Here is a 16,777-nt window from a genome sequence, read left to right on the forward strand (position 1 = left end):
AGACAGTACATGGTGCGTCCTGGTTTCAAATCCACATCTGTGTCGATATAGTACCTACTGTATCTATATCTATGTACATCTGTGTCGATATAATACCTACTGTATCTATATCTGTATATCTATGTACATCCATGTAGATATAATACCTACTGTGTCTTTTACAGTATGCTGCCCTATAGCTTTTCATTCTACAAAACAAATTGAAAAAAAAAAAACCATGTAGAATATAGGGTATTCTAATTTTTAGGCTAGAAAAACTATAATTTACGGAGAGAACTGGATGATCAGAGAGAGGTTACAATTTCAATCATTCTTCTCTCATTTCAGTACAGTACAGCGTGCCAGATACTCTGTGTATCCATTGATCCCCGCCCTTCCCGTTTTGGAAAGCTTAGTGGCTTTTGAACAGCAAGCGTTTATTATTCTCCTGTTTCTGTGGTCAGCTGGGTGGCTCTGCTCTGTGTCAGCATGGCGAATCGCTGCAGTCTGGCTGTCTGGCTGGGGTCTGGTTGGTCTGGTGGACAGGAGTGCTCAGCTGGGCGAACTTGTTTCTGTTCCACGTAGCTCTTCACCCTCCAGTAAGCTACCCATGTGGTGGTCTCAGGGTTCTGGAGAACAGCAGAGAAAACCATCTCCAGTATGTAAGTGCTATGAAGCCTCTGCTCACATCACATCCTCTGATGGCCCATTGGGCAGAACAGGTCTCGTGGCCAGGCCACGGTCAGCGTGGGAGGGGCTGGCCGGGAGCTGGCAGACAGGGAGAGGCCGTCAACTGCAAGCTTCTGCCTCTCTCCAAAATAGAAAGAGGGACACCTATTCTCCCCAACTTTCAGGGCTTATCTTTGGTCTGTTAGATGGTAAGTATATATCCATCCAGGGAAGAACTGTGGCATAAGGCAGCGTTATTTGGTGAATGTCACATAAAATGCTGTAATTCAGAAGGAATGATTGTGGCAGCCTGTGGCAGTGAGGACTCAGCCCCACAAGAGGTGATGTTAGAACTGGCGCCGGGGTTTAGGTGGAATTACAGTTAGACCAGAGGATGAGGGTAGAGGCAAGAGCATGGACAGAGGTGACTGTTGCAGAGCACAGGGCGTACTTAAGTTTGGGTGACGTGTAGACGATAGCACTGCAGAATTAGCATGGCGCTCGATAACGTGAGATCTTCAGTGACAGGCCAAGTAACTTTACACATTTTAACGTTTTGCCTGGTTTTTGCACTCATTCTTTGTATAAAATTTTATCCAAAGAATGAAATCTGGGTTTTAATTTACATCTCTCTTATAGAATGTAGAGTTTTATAAAATTAATATTTAATCAGCAAATATGAATTGAAGTACGAAAGCAAAGGTGGTCAGCGTGACGGGCTTCAAAGGGAATGAGTTCTGATAAAATGCCACTGCGTCTGGAAACTCGTAGTTACCGGCAGCGTCTGAGCAATGACTGTACTGGGAGCCAAAGCCTTGCAAGTAAGAGTAGACGGGGAAGGAAGAGGTCAGCTGAGTTCAAGGTGGTTTGTGTAGTCGAGGGTTAGGAGTATTTAGTGGGAGAGGATAATCGGATCGCTTCTGTAGCAGAGATGAGGGACTGATGATAAAGGATTGAAATTCTGAGATAGGAACTAGTTCGTTGGTCAAAGCCCCAAAGCAGATGAGATTGAGGATAATTAAGACCATGGGATCTTAATCACTTAGATTAAGGAGTTTGGCATTAGGGGGTGAAGTGAACCATGCAGATACCCCAGGTGCCAGGAAAAGATTTCTTTGGAAAACGTAGAGGGCTTCATCCTTCCAAGACACCACTCTGCACCCCCCAATTACGGATGAAACTAGGGCACCATCCAGGTAAAATGGGAATATCATGATCATGTAATAATTGGTATCAGCCTGGGGAGCTCAGAGACAGTCTTCAGGCTGTGTTTAGGCGAAGGATATATTTTTGTTAGACCCACAAATATGAGAAATTTCATGTAAAAGTTTCTGGCTCCTTTGACAAAAGATTTGACCAAACTAGGCCTTCATTTCGCAGTGTTAAGAATTAGCTGGGGCTGAGTTACAAGGGACCCCTTAAATGAACACGGCCCTGCCGCTCCGTGGGCTGGCCAGCACTGAGACAGGGGTCCCCCAGCACTCCCCGGCAGTCGTGTTGATGCTTTAATAGTGAAGTATTTCTTTGTATCCCTGTCCTGAAATGTGGCGAAAAAAAAAATAAAGAGCAGTTAAGGGAAAATGGCACCACCTAGTTCTTCGGAGGAGTAGTGTCGTACAAAATGCATTGACAGCATGCAATTGAAGATTTTTCTGCCGTCTAGCTTCTGTTGGCTTTTGGATTTTGCCAACTCTGATTATAGAGCCTCGCTATCGACTCCATTCAACTCCTGGTCTTGGAAATGAGTTTTCCTTTCCATACCTGACTGTGGCCAAGAGGAAAGCATGGTCGACATGTTTTAGCAGATGTGCATTATGACATCTTTTCTCTCTGGTCTAAATGCTTGTTCTGATACATGTGCAGCAAGAGATCCGCAGATTCAAGGCACCTAGAGGTTCATTTAGGTACAGCTGAGGTCAGATATCTGAGAAGAGAAGCATACAGTAAGATGACTTTGTATTAAAAAAAGCATATGGGGGCTTCCCTGGTGGCGCAGTGGTTAAGAATCCGCCTGCCAGTGCAGGGGACATGGGTTCGAGCCCCGGTCCAGGAAGATCCCACAGGCCGTGGATCCACTAAGCCCGCGAGCCACAACTACTGAGCCCGCGCGCCTCAACTACCGAAGCCCGTGTGCCTAGAGCCCACGCTCCTCAACAAGAGAAGCCACCGCAATGAGAAGCCCACGCACTGCAACGAAGAGTAGCCCCTGCTCGCTGCAACTAGAGAAAGCACGTGTGCAGCAATGAAGACCTAATGCAGCTATAAATTAATTTTTAAAAAAAGTTTATTTAAAAAAAAGATACGACATAATAGGATACAGAAATTAATAGTGTTTCCGATAAAAGATTTTTCTTTTAAGGAAGCCCTTCAACTAACGACCACAGATCGAAAATTGTTTCTTTTTCAGAATACACAAGTTTGATGGTAGTTTTCTGGATATCTTTTGTAGTATTAAAGAGTTACTTTGTTACAAATAGACTGAGCAAATGGACTGTTCTGTGGAATTGCTTTTCCCCCTCAGAAGCCAAACCCTCAACATGCTACAGATTTTTGTGCATTTTTAGAAGCAGTGTCATAGCAGCACGCTAACATTTGTGACAAAGCTGTTTTTTGGTGAAAGTATTATTTGTTAAACACCTTTAAATATAGTGACTTAATGCAGTACTGTGGCTTTTTATTAGCTTTTCTTCTTTTTTTCCCTTGAATAATCCTATCTCTACCTATTTTTTTCTATCAGGTTCTTTGTCAGCCTCCCGTTAATGTGACGAGCCCTTTCTCTATCATGAATATTAACCCTCGCTCTGCCGTGTGCATTTTCTTCTGGTCTTTTGGTTGCATTTTACCTTCTTTCTTTTTTTTTTTTTTTTTTTTTGCGGTACGCGGGCCTCTCGCTGTTGTGGCCTCTCCCGTTGCGGAGCACAGGCTCCGGACGCGCAGGCTCAGCGGCCATGGCTCACGGGCCCAGCCGCTCCGCGGCATGTGGGATCTTCCCGGACCGGGGCACGAACCCGTGTCCCCCGCATCGGCAGGCGGACTCTCAACCGCTGCGCCACCAGGCAAGCCCGCCTTTTACCTTTTTTAAAGGCCAAGTTTATCATCGTGTAGACATTTTAATTTTTGCACAGTCAAATCTGTGAATCCTTTCCTTTGTCTTCTGAGTTTTCGTTTGTATTCCCCACACCAAAATTATTAAAAATTTTTAATTTATATTTTTCTCAAAGTAATATGTACGTTAGGTTGAAGCGTGTGAAATTGCTGTTTTTTGTAGGTCAGAAGGCATTAGAATGTCAGCAGTTTCCCATGGCTCTATTTAATAAATTGTTTGAAGAGTCAAGTAGCGTCAGTCGTCTTGCAGCCACAGACAGGAGCCCCTTTCCCTCTTCCTCCTTAGTGCTGTGTCCTCCCTCAAGAGACACCCACTTAGCTCTGGTTAACAGTTTCTTCTGGTATTTGCAGAATAAAACTTTCTTATAATGCTGTTCCTAGCGTTTTTTCCTAATATTTATTGAGCGCCTGTTATGTTCCAGACTTTTCTGGGTGCTGGCATTTCAACAGAGATCCAAACAGACCCCCTTTCGTAGCGCTTCTGTAAGAGGGTGCGGTAGAGACAGGTAGCTGTAAGGGGGTGGGGTGGAGACAGGTAGCTAAATAATTTATACAATACATCCGATGGTGAGAAGTACCATGAAGAAAAGTGAAGCAGGAATGGTGCCGGGGCGGGTGAGGACACGCAGGTTTCACCAGGGTGGTCACGGAAGGGAGTTCGACCGTTCAGACAGAGCCCTGAAGCATCTGTGGAGCAGGGAGGAGAGCAGTGTGGCCGGAGCGGAGTGAAGAAAGGAGAGAGCGACAGGAATCGAGGCTGGCGAGGTAACAGGATGCCGGTGCAAGGGCCGCTCAGCCCACTTCTTCGGCCCTTAGTCTGTGTGAGATGGGAAACCACGGAGGGGTTGGAGCAGAGCAGTGACCTGCCCTGACGTGGACTTAAGGGTCACCCGGGCTGATCTGCTGAGAGCCAGGGCAGAAGCGGGCAGCTGTGTGTCATCCAGGCAAGGAGTGCCTGCCGCTCGAACCAAGACGTCGTAGGTGGAGGCGGGGAGAAGACAGGAGGCTCTGGGTGTACCTTCAGATACAACCGACGGGATTTTCAGACCAGTTGGAGAATCAGGGATGAGCTTAGTGACTTCAAGGACGGAGTGACCATTTGCTGAGCTGGTCCAGACAGCGGAGGCGGGTATCGGGGTGGGGAGCGTTTCGGGAATTCCGTTGGGATAGGTTGCGTTTCAGACGTCAAATAGAGATGTCGGACAGGTGATTGCAGGGACGGCTCTTGCACTGAGGCTCTTGATTTCGGAGTTGTTGATATTAGATCAAATTGAAAGCCATGAAGCCAGATGAGATCACCAAGGAGTGAGTGATGACACGGGCAAGAAGAGAACCCAAAGTGAGGTAAGTAGAAGAAAAACCGGGACTGTGACTTTGTAGGAGCGAAGTAAAAATAACATTTCAGGGAGGAAGAAGCGATCACCTCTGACAGATGTTGCTGATGAGTCAAAGAAGAGGAGAAAAAGAGAGCTGACCATTGACTTTGCAGCGTGGGAGTTACAGCAGCCTTGTGGGCAGTTTCGGTAGCTTGGTTGGGTCAAAAAGCATTTGACAAAATCCAACACCCTTTTGTGATAAAAACTGAACAAACGATGAATGGAAGGGAATTTCCCCAACCTGATAAAGGGCATCTACTAACAGCATACTTCATGGTGAAAGGCCGACTGCTCTCCCATGAGCAGAAACTAGACAAGGATGACCGTTCTTGCCCCTTTACTTGACGTGTACTGGAGGTTCTACAGCAGTTAGGCAAGGAAAAGAAAGAAAAGGCCCCCAGACTGGAAAACAAGTCGTAAAACTATCGCTGTTGGAAGATGACTTCATTTTGTATATAGAAATCCCTTTTTCTGCTCCAATGGGGATGGTCGTGTAGCTTTTTCCCTTCAATCTACTAATGCAGTGTAAACATGGATTGATTTCATACGTTGACCTTGCATTCCTAGGGTAGATCCCACTTGCTCGTGGTGTATAATCCTTTTCAATATGTTGTTGAGTTTGAGTTGCTAGGATTTTGAGGATTTTGCATGCATATTCATAAGGGATATTGGTCTGTAGATTTTTTTTTTTCTTGTGATATCTTTGTCTGATTTTGGTATCAGGATGATACTGGCCTCATACAGTGAGGTGTGAAGTGTTCCGTACTCTTATATTTTTTCAAAATATTTGTAAAGTATTGTGTTAATTATTCTCGAAACATTTGATTGAATTCACCAGTGAAGCCATCTGGTCCTGGGCTTTTCTTTGTGGAAAGTTTTTTGATTACTAATTCAGTCTCTTTGCTTGTAAGAATCTGTTCAGATTTTCTCTTCTTTTTTCAGTCTCAGTAGTCTCTGTCTCTCTAATAATTTTTCCATTTCATCTAGATTATCTAATTTGTTTTTATAATATTTTTTATTTCTTCAAGGTCAGTAGTAATGTTCGTTCCTAATCTTAATAATTTGGGTAGATAACAGTTTGTCAGTTTTATTGATCCTTTCAAAGAACCAACTTTTGGTTTTATTGCTTTTCTCCATTTTAAGGGATGCTGAAATGTTGCAATTAATTTCTCCACTAACTAGGAAGTGTTCGTTTATTCTAAAATTTTAATATTTCCCTCCTAATCGTTTGTATTAGTCGGGCAACAGAATGTGTTTACATACACACGCACACATACACACACACACACATACACACACGCACGTACACAGAGATTTTAAGGAATTGGATCGTGTGATTGTGGAGGCTTGATAAATCAAAATCTGCGGGGTAGGTGGCAGACTGGAGACCCAGGGAGGAGTTGCAGTTTGGGCCCAGAGGCCGTCTGCTGGTGTCACCGAGTCCAAGCTCACTCTGCTCGGCTGCAGGACAGGCCAGCGAATCGGAGACGAGGTGCTGCGGCAAGGAAGACGACTTCATTTGCAAAGCCGGCAGATGGAGAAGATGGCAGACTAGTGTCTCTGAAAAACCATCTTATTGGGGTCTGGTTGCCACTTTCTTTCATAGAATCAGCGAGGGCGAGGTGGTGAGGGAGTAAAGTAAAAGGGCCATTAGTCTTTCAGAACATCTCCTGAAATGACCAGCCCCGGGGAGGGGATGTGTTAATTTCTTTTTTCTTGTAGCCATTCACAGGTGGGCAGGGTTCCCTGAGGCAGGCCATTGTGTATGATTATAACAACAAAAGCAACGAAAAGCAAAGGTTAAAGTAAAAGAAACAGATCCAATGGAGTTCGTTGGATTTATCTCTTCCCTGTTACAGTTGCAGAAATCCTTCTTGTTCAGGGAGAGGTTAGTCTCTCCTCTATTAAGGCCTTCAGCTGATTGGATAAGGCCCACCCACATAATGGAAAGTAACCTGCTTTATTCCAAGTCTCCTGATCTAGATGCTAACCTTATCCAAGAAACACCTTTGCGAGAAGCATCTAGAATAATGTATGACCGTCTGGGCACTGTGGCCCAGCCAAGCTGACACAGAAGATTAACCGTCACATTCCCTATCCCGTTATTCTACTTTACCTATCTATATCTGTGGTAATTATTGCAGTGAGGAAAAATTTACCCTTTGGAGATTTAATATGTCTTCCGCATCAAATGTTTCCCTCACTAAAAGAAGTCATTTAAACCGTACAAGTCAACAACATGCAATGGATTTGTGACGTTTCAGTCGATTACTGCCTGTCCTACGAAACACCCGTAGTATTCTGGTGACGTCAGATCCCAGCCTGTGCCACTGCGCTCACAGGCGGTAGCGCGCCTCGTCTAACAGAACACCGACGTGCACAGGATGCGCCGGCATCCGCCTTCAGCACGGGGCACCTTCTCCGGTTCTAGGACCACTCTGGAACATAGCCACGGGAGTTCCGAGAAATGCTACCATCTCATGAGGTCTTTTCCAAGGACTATTTAAATAGAGGAATTTCTGAGACCCTTCGCCTTGCCCCTCATCTGCCTCTACACTGCATCTCCTGAGTCCACAGAAGGAGAAGAGAAGCAGAAGGGGTTACCGTGCAGGCAGAATACCCTTGGACCCCAAAATGGGAATGCCCAGGGTCCCTGTTGATCTAAATGAGGCCTATACTCAGTGAATACATTTGATCATTTTCACTTTCTCTGATGTGCGTAAAATCAAGCACAAAACAGCATATATAAGTAGCCCTTTCCGTGATGACTGGTTACATTTTTGAAAAATACATTCCATGTCAAAATGATCAAAGTTGACTCTTTTGAAAAAGTAACATTGTAACACTCCAATAATTGGATGTCCGTTTGTATAAGAATGATACCTTAAAACCATATTTAGTGAGCCATAACTGATACGAATGTACACTGGTTTGTAGTGTAACACGCTGCATTTCTTAAAGTTCAGTGTCTTTATCAATAAAAGAGGTTTGGCTGTTACTAGTGGAAGGAAGGAAAAAGCTCACTGACTAGGCGGTGTAAGTTGTATATTGTTTGCATAAAATTAATAAAGTGAAGGCAAATTGATAGTATGCTGTAAATATGAATTGCAAACGTTGCACCTTTGTGTGTGTGTGTATATGTATATACTTAAAGTATATACACATGTATACACACCCACACACATGAATTAGTAGAAGCAATTCATTTCCTGCTCTAAGCTCTCAGCAACTTCCTTTAGCTTTGGTGGATGGCGTGAAAGTTAGTGTTTTTGGTCTGTGTGTCTGCACGCGCGCATGTGCTGGCTTCCGAAGGGTGATTGCTTCTCAGTGGTAGAAGCGCAAGCTTTAACGATTCTCTCTGCTTTTTCCTACTACAATACAAAATAGTCCATATGAAGAGAAATTGGTTTTTTCTTTAATTGGTAAGAATTGCAGAATGTTTTTGCTCTGTATAATTCATTATAGAAATCGTGTTATAAACAATTCACAAAGCACTGCTTATCATGCATCTGTCTTCAAACATAATTTCTTGCAAATGATCTCCTAAAAAAATCATCAGTTTTTCTCCCCTTCTGCCCCTGCTGGAGCATGTCAAGCATTTTTTTTTTTAAAACAGGATCAGTTTGGGGACTTCTATAAGTTAAAACTGTTCTTTCTGTTTAACTACAGTGTTTACCATAAAGTTCAATAAAAACTAAGCCATCCATTTGCTGTTATTTCTTTTAAAAGCTATTATTTATCCATCTCTACTTCTGTGTTTCTTCCTAATCCTGTCTCTTATTTGTCCAGTGTTTAAACACCAGTGAGCCTCTAGTTATATTGCCTATTTTATAAATCTAGCAAAAATTCCCATTTGTTCCAATATTCAGTCATTTTATTAACGAATGCTATGTAGGTAACTACAGCTATGTCAAAATTTACTGCCTTAATATTTTTTCCAAAAAAATAAAATTTATACAGAGAGAACATTTAGAAGCATTCTTTCAAAAGTGGTACAGGTTATTTCTTGAACAAGAAAGAACTCTGCGTAATCTTGACATGTCTGGAATACTACTTGGAAATACTTTCTCGGACAGAAAGAAACCGTTTCTGCTTGGAGAATTTTAGGTTGCGTAGACTCAACTTAAAAAAATACATTAAAATTTCAAATCCAATTTTACCCCTTTCAGAATTATATTTTTATATTAATTTTTATGTGTGCATACTGTATTTTCTCATAATTTTGAAAGAGTAAGTTAGAACTCATTTCTTTATTAGCTGGCTGGAAGATTAAATTCTCATGTGGTTTTTCTATTTTTTTTAATGGTAATGCTGTGCTGTGCTTTAAAAATATTGTTTATGGTATCGGGAAAACTTTTTAAGACCTAGGTAATTTTTTTTCTTGGAAATTGCAAATTGATATTTTATATTAGCTTCCATGATTTCATTAGGTACTTTGAGTTTCTATTTTTATTTTTTGCTGGAGATGAGTTGAAAGGTTCAAGGGTAATTATGGTATTTGAACATTTCTTTATACTGAAAGCAACTTTTGTGTCTGTGACATTCCAGAGGTGAATTTTCCTTGTTTGAAAGCCATTTCCCCCTTTATATACAAAATTAGCATATGTATGGCTAGTTAATATAATCCATGATAACATTTAGTTTTCTTTTTTTTTCCCCTGACACTGTTTTATAAGATGGATGTAGAAGGTGACTAATCCAGCCACTCCAGATCTCAGTAACTTTTACAGTTTACTGTTCACGTTGCTTTTCAGTTTAAACTTCCTCCCAAGATTTTTACTTGTTTGTTGTTTTAAGATGTTCTTAATTATCTTTCTTTGTCTTTGGGATAATTTTATGATGGGCATAGTATGGGAGCATCACTTCAACAGTAAGTTTGTCTTAGGATAATGTTACTACATAGTGTTTACATGTCTCTTATGTTTATATCATTATAACAAGATGGGCATTATATTCAAAATGTTGATTTTAATGGAAATTTCCAACATTCTGTTGTCAGGAGCCTGTTGTATAACAATTCCCAGCCGCTTAGTTTTTATTAATGTCTACATGAGTTCTTTTTAAGTCTTCTTTAAAAGTTCATTCATAGTAATATTTTTCTCTTCCTTTTTTTTGATAAATTTATTTATTTTATTTATTTATTTTTGGCTGCGTTGGGTTTTCGTTGCTGCGCGCGGGCTTTCTCTAGTTGTGGTGAGCGGGGGCTACTCTTCGTTGCGGTGCGCAGGCTTCTCATTGCAGTGGCTTCTCTTGTTGTGCAGCATGGGCTCTAGGCACGTGGGCTTCAGTAGTTGTGGCGCGTGGGCTCAGTAGTTGTGGCTCACAGCCTCTAGTGCACAGGCTCAGTAGTTGTGGTACATGGGCTTAGTTGCTCCGCGGCATGTGGGATCTAACCAGACCAGGGCTCAAACCCTTGTCACTAGCATTGGCAGGCAGGTTCTTAACCACTGCATCACCAGGGGAGTCCCTCTTCCTTGTTAAGGTGCCTATTGAACTCATTCAATATTGGATTGGTCAAATTAATCCATTGTGTTAAGAGAATAACTTTCATCCAACGTTTTTGGCAGTTCTCCCAATTTTTTTTTTTTGAAAAGCACATTTTAGTATATTTAAGGTGAGAAAAAAATAATTAAAATGCTTATTTTTTACCTTCTTTTAAGAAGATAAGCACTTTTCTTGATTGTGTTAAAATAAATGTATTTCTTCAAAAAATCAGGAAGTTTAGAGTGGACCCTTCTATAGACCTCTAATTTTTGAGGTGCCTGTGACCAATATTGCTCTGTTATAATTCAAGCAGCTTTCACTGAAACTCTTCTTTCCCAATCTACCAACATCTGTAACATTTAACATATTAAGAGCTTATATTCTTAAAAACATTGGGACTGCATAATATCTGATGTTATTATATCAGATTGGTTACAGAAATGTAACCAAAGATGGAAACGATGCCGTTTGAAAATCCAAGCGGTCACACAGTAGGATTTATTTTCTTGTAGTTAACAGAAAGGCAGGTCGCACTCTCCTTCACACCTGTGGTTTTTGAGGCTCTTGGTGTTGGTGGTGAGTTACCTTGGCTCTGCTGGTGGTGGGGGGGGTGCCTTTTGTGTTAATGGAGATGACTGCCCATAAGATGATCGTGTATTTTTTTTATAAGATGTCATCATAAATGTCAAAATTTTATGAAAAAGTAAGATCATTAAAATGATAACTATTTAAATTATAAAAATTTACACTGAAGTTATTTATGGGAGCCAAAGAATATGATAACAATTTGTGATTTAAAAAAAATTTCCTATCAATTTGATTAGTTTAGTTGTAAGTTTTCAAAACCCAGACTCCTTCTCTTTTATCATCTTCACTTCTTAGGTGAGACTGCTGGTTCTCTATTTATTTTCCTTGACCTTTGGTCTTTAGTTTTTATACTGTATTCTCATTAAAAAAAATTTCCATTGTTTTTACTTTCATTGCTTTTTAAGTATTTTAATTTATTGGCTATTTCTAACCTTTAAGAATATAAAACTTTGATCTATTACCATAATCATTTCAAAATACAGAAGACTGGAACCTGCCTCTGAGACACAGTCAAAACGTATTTTCTGTTATATGTTGGTATAACCACACAAATACAACTACCAGTACCGGATTTCATTTGTTTGGTGTTTTTGTGTGTTTTTTTTTTAATTGTAAAATTACATAATATTATGGAAACTTTAAAAAAATAGGACAAAACAGTTGCCTACAGCCCTCTTTCCCTAATACAGTCATTGTCTGCTTTTACACTTTTTTCTGTATCCATACCAATTTTTATATTAGTAAAAGTAAAACTCATAGTATAACTATGACTGCCGTATATGTCCAGTTTTTTCCATTTATTAGTATATCAAATGCAATTCTAATGGTGCCGTATAGGTTTTTTAAAAATATTTTATTCTGTATCGGGGCATAGTTGATTAACATTGTTGTGTTAGTTTCAGGTGTTCAGCATAGTGATTCAGTTATACGTATACATGTATCTGTTCCTTTCAAGTTCTTTTCCCATTTAGATTATTACGGAACATTGACCAGCGTTCCCTGTCCTATACAGTAGATTCTTGTTGGTTATGTGTTTTAAATATAGCCGTGTCCTCAGCCCCATTTCTTTGAAAAGGTGTTTTTCATAATTAATCATTCCCATACTTTGTATGTTTTGGATGCTTCAGGTTTTTTTTTTTTTACTATTAAAAATATCACTAACATTTGAAATTATAGGATGGTTAGGCATAATATTTATCTACAATTTGAAGCTAATTTTAATACCAAATGAGTCTTAATTCACATACGTAAGCATTAAATGTAATACCCTTTTGATGAATGGTGTTATATCAATAAATATAGTGAAGTAGCTTTGAAAATAACCAAATCACAACTGCCTGAGTTTAATTTTTTTTCTTTTACTTTAGAGAAATGTCAAAGTCAAATCAGATTAGAAGTACTTGCTGAAAAATCTTAGTTTCTACCCCTGAGCCTATGTTGTGAAAACCCTTAAATTACAAGTATTTGGAGTAATTTCTATTCCCCTAGTAGATCAGGAACTCTTTGAGGGCAGTGACACTGTTTTATATATTTTGTATTTTACACATCATCTTAAATACAGAGGAGTATCAAAAATATATTTAATTATATTTGAAAAATATCTTCTAACAGAAAGAGAGCTTATAATTTTTAATCCCTAAATTAAACTGCTGCTTCTCTTTGATAATTTTTTCCTGTTATTTCATAAAGTCACTGAAGGCTCACCAGTTTTTCTCTCATACATCTATGTGTGTGGAATAACATTTCAAACTTTGTTCTTGACTTTCTTTCATCTTTTAATATTTGAGCCAAGGCCTTGGCAATTGTTTTCTTTTTCTGACACTAAAAGAAGAGTTACTTAAACCTGTAGATTGTTATGCCTGCCTCATACGTTGCTGTGAGAGTTAAATGAACTAATGCACGTAAGTGCTTCAGATGGTGTCTGTCATCCAGTAAGTTCTCCACAAATACCCACTAGCACCACCACTTCTGTTGTTTTGGTATTAATATTACTAATAAGGGAATGATCTAAACTCAGACCAAGAATCACCTTTTTCTGGTCATGACATCATAATTAACTATCTGGTGCTTCAGTACGAAGTATGTATTCATATAAAGTAGGAAAAGGATTGTTCAGTAAGTATTTCTGGGACCACTGGTTAATTACTTAGAAAACTATAAAGTTACAGCCTCACGTCACAAACTTGATCTCCTAATCACAGCTGAGTAATTCCAGATGGATTTAAAAAATTAAGTGTAAAGCCATGTAACCTATTTTTTTTTAATTTAAGAAAATTTGGGTATTTATCAGACTAAAGGGTAGGAAAGTCATAAAAGCAGTGGAAGAAATGACAAACCAAAGAAGTTCACAGATTCAAATACATAAACCTTTAAACTTCCTTTGAAAAGGAAAACTGAAAATCTTAAAAAGTCTTTGCAACAAATAGGGCCAAGGGCTGTGACCTTAACAGATACAGGTATGTGTATATATATTTATGAAGACCCCAATCAAAAAGTGATCAACATGTATTAACCAACAATTTACAGAAGAAATAAATGCAGATGAGTAATAAACGTGAAGGAGAGCTCAACTTTACTATCAGTTAAAATGAAATGATACACAGTTTTTCACTTGTCAAATCACTACAGATTTTTAAATGGTTAGAAGTCCTTTAATGAAAGAATGGTAATAGGGGCAGTTGTACTTGGAAATGTACACTGTTATTAACCAATCCGAGAAGCATTTGGACAAGATCTGTCAAGCTTCTTGCAATTTGCCCTAATAAAGTCATCAGTGACATAGAGTAACAGGAATGTACAGGGATGTTTATTGCTGTCCTGTTGAAATAAGGAGCAAATAACAAGCAACTTAAATGTCATCTTTTATAATAAAAAAGTAAATTTACTTTAAAACAGAACCATACAAGTAGATAAGTTAAAAGTCATCGTAAATTATTCCTGCTGGAAAATATTAGATAAGAAGCGTCTCCGTGTGATGAAGGGCTGACCTGCAGCTGCAGTCTCACTGTGAAGCCGCTTTCCTATTGTAATAAAGTAAACACGCTGTTCCTTAAAAAACACAAATCTTTAGCAGCTGTGGGTAAGAGCCCTGGAAAAAGCCTGTCCGTAAAAATGTTGAGCCAATTATAAATTACAAAAATGTGAGATATAAGGAAAAATACATTTTGTACGAAACTCTTCCCTTACTCCAAATTCCTTGTTACTGCTTCTTTCCTGCTCCTTCTTTTTAAAAGCCAGCTTTTGCTAAGACTTGTGCACAGAAAACAAACTAGAAGTAAATGCGTTCTAGGTTATTTATTCACATTTATTGGAAAGAGCCTTCTGCTTGCTTTCAGTTTAAGTACACATTCTTGGTCATCTTTTTAATAAGAGAACCACCTAAGACCTGAAGGCCAGAAATTATTAAATCCTTTTCCTGACATAAAGGTCGCTCTCCCTTAGGCTTAGACTTAACCGAGGTGTGCTGACGCGTCACTCACTGTGTCACTGAAGTTTGAAAGTTACAGTCTCTTTGCTGCCTTGAAAGGCAGACCCAGTGTGCCGTTACCTCTGGCCACCTGGTTTGGTTTTGCTTTCATCTGAGAGGCAAGTTAAGTATTCTGGATTTCATACCTTTTGTCATATCCTCTGTTGTTCTGGGCTGGGGATTTTTCTTTTCTTGTTTTCTGAGTCCGTTTTTGTGTATGCACATATATGTATGTACACGTGTATATGCGTGTGTGCATATGTATGCGTATGTGTGTGTGTAAATGGTGGTGTAAATATGGACCATATATAGGTGTGTGTGTTGAGGAAGTGAGGGATCATGGGTAAGGAGGACAGGAGGGAGGGATGCTCTGTAGGTTTAAATATAGGAACCGAAGTAGCACAGCCCTAGAAGGAGTATCTAAGAAAAAATGAAAGGATAGTTAATGTACACTTAGGTCTTTGTTTTATTTCTTTAAAAATGCCTTACCACTTTAATAAGGTACTTTTAATATTTATCATATTTAAATCTGGCTTTACTATTTTGTGTCTTTCGTAGCATTACCCAATTAAAAACATATACGCCCCTTAATTGGTTTTTCCCGTTCTTGCTAGACGTGTGCTGTGGGAACGGACACAGCATGCTCCTGCCTTCGAGGACTTTAAGTTTAGGTGGGACGTAGCCAGGTACTGGTCTCTGTCTAGTCTGTAAGGCGTTTGCCATATGCTAGGCACTGAGCGAATGCTTCACATGGACAGTTTAACCTTAATAACCCTGTGCGGGGTTGACAGTATCCTTATGTTAACGCTGAGAAATGAGCCTTAAAGAAGTTTTTAAACAGTTGGCAAGTCACCCAGTTAGTAAGTAAGCCAGTGACCCAGGCCTGTCCCCCTCCAGTCTGAGCCTTTAACACTCAGGGAGCGGAGCTCCGATTGGATCCGTATGGACCTGGCTGGCTTTTCCCTTTGTTTTGTACATGAGGCATGGGGCCAAGGTACTCAAGCCTCGGAACCTGTGGGAATTCCACTTGCCTGGTCGTGGCCACCTGGAAAACATGTGAGCGAGGTCAGGGCCGTGTCGTGGTGCGTGGGCGCATGTGGTGACATCCCTGATGCACTGGCCCGGGTGCAGGGGCCAAGCAGCTCCGATGCTCCCCAGGGCTGCTTCCAGCCCTGAGCCTTCACGGATGCAGGGTTTGTCCTTTTGTCTGCCTCTTACATTTCTCTTGTGAAAATACCAAATGCATTCTGCTTCCTTTGTTGAAATTCATGTTAAGAAAATGAAGCAGGAATGATAGTAGAGTTTTGGGGGTTGCCTTTTTAAAATTCTGTTTCGAAAATTTACTTTTTACTTTGATCAAGCACCTATCCTGTACCAAGCGCTGTACAACTCGCATCCCCAAGCCATCCTGTAGGCCAGGGTCCTCCATCCTTGATGTCCATCGAGATCTCACGTTAGAAATCTGGTTCCCTTCTCTCTTTCTCCCACTATCTCATTATTGTTTATGATGGAAGTGAAAACTTCAGTTAATCCTACAGACTCCATTAGGTAAAGCGCTTTCACTGAAGTTCAGGATGTAGCTGGGGTTCGTGGATCAGGAATCTTTCCGGTTTTCACTTTTGGGTTCATTGTGGGCGAGGCATTTACGTCTTAGATCCATTTCTGGGCCAAACATGTGTAGTGATTTGATAATTGTTTTTTCATATCGCCTTTATTTTGAATATTATTAATTTTTAAATCTAATAGTAATATTTATTTTTCATGTACCCTAAAATTCACACAGATCAGTTATTACATTATTATGTTTTATTATAAAACACCTTTATTAAAGTTTTTTCTGTTTATCAAATTTGATCAATATTCTTTTTAAAGAGAATCTATTTTTATATGTTTTATAATTATACTTGCGTCTTTTTTTGTACTACAGAGCTGATAGAGAATATATATCATATCTTAATAAGCAGGCTGTTTTCCCTCCCTTTAAAGTCTGTATTTTGAGAGTGTTGGTTAGGCCAAGAATTCTTGAATGGTGTGTATGGTAAATATCACTATTCTAGAAAAGGCATAAGACCAGAATGATATAACAACATGAAGCAGAAGCAGAATGAAA

The 16,777-nt window shown here is 39.9% G+C and overlaps 1 protein-coding gene across 5 annotated transcripts in view; it reads left to right on the top strand.

Moving 5' to 3' along the window:
* MPP7 (MAGUK p55 scaffold protein 7) overlaps positions 1 to 16,777 on the top strand; it is a 249,485-nt gene that overhangs the window by 178,559 nt on the left and 54,149 nt on the right. The gene's annotated exons all lie outside the window — the stretch shown is intronic.

The sequence above is a fragment of the Pseudorca crassidens genome, chromosome 1 (genome assembly GCF_039906515.1).
Source record: "Pseudorca crassidens isolate mPseCra1 chromosome 1, mPseCra1.hap1, whole genome shotgun sequence".
Lineage (NCBI taxonomy): Eukaryota > Metazoa > Chordata > Mammalia > Artiodactyla > Delphinidae > Pseudorca > Pseudorca crassidens.